The sequence below is a fragment of the Arachis duranensis genome, chromosome 10 (genome assembly GCF_000817695.3).
Source record: "Arachis duranensis cultivar V14167 chromosome 10, aradu.V14167.gnm2.J7QH, whole genome shotgun sequence".
Lineage (NCBI taxonomy): Eukaryota > Viridiplantae > Streptophyta > Magnoliopsida > Fabales > Fabaceae > Arachis > Arachis duranensis.
The window spans coordinates 59,294,411-59,300,962 of record NC_029781.3 but is presented as its reverse complement, the minus strand read 5'-3'; positions in this window follow the sequence as shown (position 1 = coordinate 59,300,962).

Sequence of the window (6,552 nt, the reverse complement as noted above, 5' to 3'; positions counted from 1 at the left end):
CATCCTTTCCAGTGTCTAGGATTATGAAGTCAGCAGGGATGTAAAGGCCTTCAACCTTCACTAAGACATCCTCTACAAGTCCATAAGCCTTTTTCATCAATCTGTCTGTCATCTCCAATGAGATTCTTACAGTTTGTACCTCAAAGACTCCTAGTTTCTCCATTACAGAGAGTGGCATGAGGTTGATGCCTGACACCAGGTCACACAGAGCCTTCTCAAAGGTCATGGTGCCAATGGTGCAAGGTATTAAGAACCTTCCAGGATCCGATTTCTTTTGAGGTATCTTCAGCTGAACCAAGGCGTTTAGTTCATTAATGAGCAATGGAGGTTCATCCTCCCAAGTCTCATTACCAAATAACTTGGCATCCAGCTTCAGGATTGCTCCTAAATACTGAGCAACTTGCTCTTCAGCAATGACTTCATCTTCTTCAGAAGAAGAATATTCATCAGAGCTCATGAATGATAATAGGAAATTCAGTGGAATCTCTATGGTCTCTGCATGAGCTTCAGATTCCTTTGGTTCCTCATGAGGGAACTCTCTAGTGGTCAGTGGACATCCATTGAGGTCTTCCTCATTGGGAACCACTGCCTCTTCCTCTTCTCCAGGTTCGGCCACGCCAGGTATGGTTATGGCCTTGCATTCTCTTTTTAGATTCTCTTCTGTATTGCTTGGGAGAGTACTAAGAGGAGTTTCAGTAACTTTTTTACTCAGCTGACTGGTACACGAAATCGTGATTCACACTTTTCACAATTCTGCATAGCTGACCAGCAAGTGCACTAGGTCATATAAGTAATACTTGATGTGAGTAAGGGTCGATCCCATGGAGATTGTCGGCTTGAAGCAAGCTATGATCATCTTGTAAATCTCAGTCAGGTGGATTCAAATGGTTATAAGGTTTTGATAATTAAAAGAGAAATAAAACATAAAATAAGATAGAGATACTTATGCAATTCATTGGTGGGAATTTCAGATAAGCGTATAGAGATGCTTTGTTCCCTCTGAGCCTCTGCTTTCCTATTGTCCTCATCCAATCTTGTGTACTCCCTTCCATTGCAAGCTGTATGTTGGTGGATCACCGTTGTCAATGGCTATTATCCGTCCTCTTAGTGAAAACATGTCCGCTACGGTTTTCTGCATGGCAAATCAGCTGTATTCATCGATCCTATTGCACACTGTCATTGCGCCCAACAGTCACGAGTGTGAAGCTTGTCACAGTCATCCCATCCCAGATCCTACTCGGAATACCACAGACAAGGTTTAGACTTTCCGGATCTTAAGAATGCTGCCAATTGATTCTAGCTTATACCACGAAGACTCTGATCTCATAGAATGGAAGGCTCTGTTGTCAGGAGAGGCAATCGTGCATCGTAAACCAGGAGGCTAAGAGATACACACTCAAGCTCTTGTAGATAGAACGGAGGTGGTTGTCAGGCACGCGTTTATTAGGGAGGATGATGATGAGTGTCACGGATCATCACATCCATCAGGTTGAAGTACGAGTGAATATCCTAGAACAAGAATAAGTGTGAATTGAATAGAGAAACAATAGTACTCTGCATTAATTCATGAGGAACAACAGAGCTCCACACCTTAATCTATGAGGTGTAGAAACTCCACCGTTGAAAATACATATGTGATGAAGGTCCAGGCATGGCCGAATAGCCAGCCCCCAAAACATGATCAAAAGATCAAGAGTGATCCTAAGATAGTCTCAAAAATGATCTAAAGATAGGAATACAATAGTAAAAGGTGCTATTTATACTAAACTAGTAAACTAGGTTTACAGAAAATGAGTAACTAAGTGTAGATAGTGCAGAAATCCACTTCTGGGGCCCACTTGGTGTGTGTTTGGGCTGAGAATTGAAGCTTTCACGTGCATAGGCTCTTCTTGGAGTTTAAACGCCAATTTTGGTGCCAGTTTGGGCGTTCAACTCTAGCTTTGGTGCCAGTTCAAGCGTTTTACGCCAGAAAAGGGTCTCTGACCGGCATTTTGACGCCATGTTTGGGCCATCAAATCTCGAGAAAAGTATAGACTATTATATATTTATGGAAAGCCCAAGATGTCTACTTTCCAACGCAAGTGAGAGCACGCCAATTGGGTATCTATAGCTCCAGAAAATTCACTTCGAGTGCAGGGAGGTCAGAATCCAACAGCAACTTCAGTCCTTTCTCAGCCTCTGAATCAGATTTTGGCTTAGATCCCTCAATTTCAGCTAGAAAATACCTAAAATCACAGAAAAACACACAAACTCATAGTAAAGTCCAAAAATATTATTTTTGCATAAAAACTAATAAAAATATACTAGAAAGTAACTAAAACATATTAAAAACTATGTAAAAATAATGCCAAAAAGTGTATAAATTATCCGCTCATCACAACACCAAACTTAAATTGTTGCTTGTCCCCAAGCAACTAAAAAAAATATGATAAAAAGAAGAAAATATACAATAAATCTCAAAATATCAATGAAACTTAGTCCCAATTAGATGAGCGGGGTTAGTAGCTTTTTGCCTCTGAACAGTTTTGGCATCTCACTTTATCCTTTGAAGTTCAGAATGATTGGCATCCATTAGGAACTCAGTATTTAGATATTGTTATTGATTCTCCTAGTTCAGTATATTGATTCTTGAACACAGCTACTTTATGAGTCTTGGCCGTGACCCTAAGCATCTTGTTTTCCAGTATTACCACCGGATACATAAATGCCACAGACACATAACTGGGTGAACCTTTTCAGATTGTGACTCAGCTTTCCTAGAGTCTCCAGTTAGAGGTGTCAAGAGTTCTTAAGCACACTCTTTTTCTTTGGATCATGACTTTAACCACTCAGTCTCAAGCTTTTTACTTGGACCTTCATGCCACAAGCACATGGTTAGGGACAGCTTGATTTAGCAGCTTAGGCCAGGACTTTATTCCTTTGGGCCCTCATATCCACTGATGCTCAAAGCCTTGGATCCTCTTTACCCTTGCCTTTTGGTTTTAAGGGCTATTGGCTTTTTCTGCTTGCTTTTCTTCTTTTTTTTCTTTTAATTTTTGCCACTTTTTTTTTCGCAAGCTTTGTTATTCACTGCTTTTTCTTGCTTCAAGAATCAATTTTATGATTTTTCAGATCATCAATAACATTTCTCTTTTTTTTCATCATTTTTTCAAGAGCCAACAAATTTAACATTCATAAACTTCACTATAAAAAATATGCACTGTTCAAGCATTCATTCAGAAAACAAAAGGTTTTGCCACCACATCAAAATAATTAAACTAATTTGAAGATAAAATTTGAAATTCATGTACTTCTTGTTCTTTTGTAATTAGGAACATTTTTCATTTAAGAAAGGTGAATGATTCATGGAATTATTCATAGCTTTAAGACATAGATACTAGACACTAATGATAATGTAATAAAGACACAAACATAGACAAACATAAAGCATAAAAGTCGAAAAATAGAAAAATAAGAACAAGGAAATTAAAGAACGGGTCCACCTTAGTGATGGCGGCTAGTTCTTCTTCTTGAAGATCTTATGGAGTGCTTAAGGTCCTCAATGTCTCTTCCTTGTCTTTGTTGCTCTTCCCTCATGGCTCTTTGGTCTTCTCTAATTTCATGGAGGATGATGGAATGTTCTTGGTGCTCCATCCTTAGTTGCTCCATGTTGGAACTCAAATCTCCTAGAGAAGTGTTGAGTTGTTCCCAATAGTTATGTGAAGGAAAATACATCCCTTGAGGTATCTCAGGGATTTCTTGATGAGGGACTTTCTCATGCGTTTGTTGAGGTCCATGAGTGGGCTCTCTTGTTTTGCTCCATCCTCTTTTTAGTGATGGGCTTGTCCTCGTCAATGAGGATGTTTTCCTCTATGACAATTCCAGCTAAACTGCAAAGGTGACAAATAAGATGAGAAAAGGATAACCATGCCAAAGTGGATGGCTTGTCAGCCACTTTGTACAGTTCTAGATGTATGATCTCATGAACTTCTACTTCCTCTCTAATCATGATGCTATGGATCATGATGGCCCGATCCACAGTTACTTTGGATCGGTTGCTAGTAGGAATAATAGAACATTGGATGAAATCTAACCATCCTCTAACCATGGGTTTGAGGTCAAGCCTTCTTAGATGAACCGGCTAGCCTTTGGAGTCTCTCTTCCATTGCACTCCTTCTACACATATGTCCATGAGAACTTGGTCCAACCTTTGATCAAGGTTGACCCTTCTAGTGTAGGGGCGTGCATCTCCTTGCATCATTGGCAAGTTGAATTCCAGCCTTACATTTTCTGGACTGAAATCTAAGTGTTTCCCCCGAACCATTGTGGACCAATTCTTTGGGCTCGGGTTCATACTTTGATCATGGTTCTTTGTGAACCATGCATTAGCATAGAACTCTTGAACCATTCAGATTCTGACTTGTTAAATGGGATTGGTGAGAACTTCCCATCCTCTTCTCCTAATCTCATGTCAGATCTCCGGATATTCGCTCCTTTTGAGCTTGAAGGGGACCTCGGGGATCACCTTTTTCTTGGCCACAACTTCATAGAAGTGGTCTTGATGGGCTTTTGAGATGAACCTCTCCATCTCCCATGACTCGGAGGTGGAAGCAATTGCCTTTCTTTTCCTCTTCCGGCCTTAGGTGCTATTAATGGTTATTGATTGGAAAAAGCAACACTTTTTCCAATACCAAACTTAAAATGTTTGCTCGTCCTCAAGCAAGAGAAGAAAGAAGGGAGGAGAAGAAGAAGAAAATGGAGGAGATGGATGGGTGTGAGTGGTTCGACTAAGGAGGGAAAGAAGTGCGTATGATGTGTTTATGGGCATTAGGAAATGGATGTGAGTGGTGAAGAGAATATGGGGAAGAGGGTAGGATTTGATAGGGGAGGTGTATTTGGGGAAGGGTTTTATTGGAATGTGTGAAGAAGAGAGAAATTGAATTAAGGTAGGTGGGGATCCTGTGGGGTCCACAGATCCTGAGGTGTTAAGAATTTCTCATCCTCACACCATTCTGACGTGTAGATGCCCTCTGAGTGCTAATAAGTGGTGTTTAAACGCCGGGTTGATGCCCTTTTCTGGCGTTTAAACACCAATCTGCAGCCCTTTTCTGGCGTTTAAACGCCAGTTTACTGCCCTGTTCTGGCATTTAAACGCCAAGAAAGGGGCCAGACTGGGCGTTTAAACGCCCATTTTTATACCTTTACTAGCATTTAAACGCCAGTTTGCCTGCCAGTTATGTCATTTAAATGCCAGACTGCTGCCCATTTCTGGGGTTTAAACGCCCAAAATCGTGCCAGGCTGGGCGTTAAATGCCCATTTTGGTATCCTTATTGGCGTTTAAACGCCAGTAAGCTCTTCCTCTAGGGTGTGCTATTTTTAATGCTGTTTTTGATTTTGCTTTAATTTTTGTAGTTGTTTTTGTGACTCCACATGATCATCATCCTAAAGAAAACATAACAATGGAAAACAAAATAAAAGAGTAATTAATATAGATAAATAAAATTGGGTTGCCTCCCAATAAGCACTTCTTTAATGTCAATAGCTTGACAGGAAGCTCTTACAGAGCATCACAGGTGCTCAGAGCATGATTGTGGCCTCCCAACACCAAACTTAGAGTTTGAATGTGGGGGCTTTGCTTGACTCTGCATAGAAAAAATTGGATGAAGCTTTTCATGCTTCTTTTTCATGTTTACAGAGGAAGATCCTTGAGCCTTAAACATAAGGTAGTCCACATTCACTTGAATGACTAACTCTCCTCTTTCTACATCAATCACAGCTTTTGCTGTGGCTAGGAAGGGTCTTCCAAGGATGATGGATTCATCCTCATCCTTCCCAGTGTCTAGGATTATGAAATCAGCAGGGATGTAAAGGTCTTCAACCTTTTCAACCTTTACCAACACATCATTGATGAGCGGATAATTTGTACGCTTTTTGGCATTGTTTTTAGTATGTTTCTAGTAGGATTTAGTTAGTTTTACTATGAGTTTCTGTGTTTTTCTGTGATTTCAGGTATTTTTCGGCTGAAATTGAGGGACCTGAGCAAAAATCTGATTCAGAGGCTGAAAAGGACTGCAGATGCTGTTGGATTCTGACCTCCCTGCACTCGAAGTGGATTTTCTGGAGCTACAGAAGCCCAATTCGCGCTCTCTCAATGGCGTTGGAAAGTAGACATCCTGGGCTTTCCAACAATGTATAATAGTCCATACTTTGCCCAAGATTTGATGGCCCAAACTGGCGTTCCAAATCAGCTCAAAACTGCCCGGCGTTAAACGCTGGAACTGGCACAAGAATGGGAGTTAAACGCCCAAACTAGCACAAAAGCCGGCGTTTAACTCCAAGAGAAGTCTCTAAACGAAAATGCTTCAATGCTCAGCCCAAGCACACACCAAGTGGGCCCAGAAGTGGATTTTTATGTCATTTACTCATCTCTTTAAACCCTAGGCTACTAAGTTCTCTACAAATAGGACCTTTTGCTATTGTATTTTCATCTTTAGATCTTTGAATCTTTTGATCACTTTTATGGGGCTGGCCTCACGGTCATGCCTAGACCTTGTTCTTATGTATTTTCAACG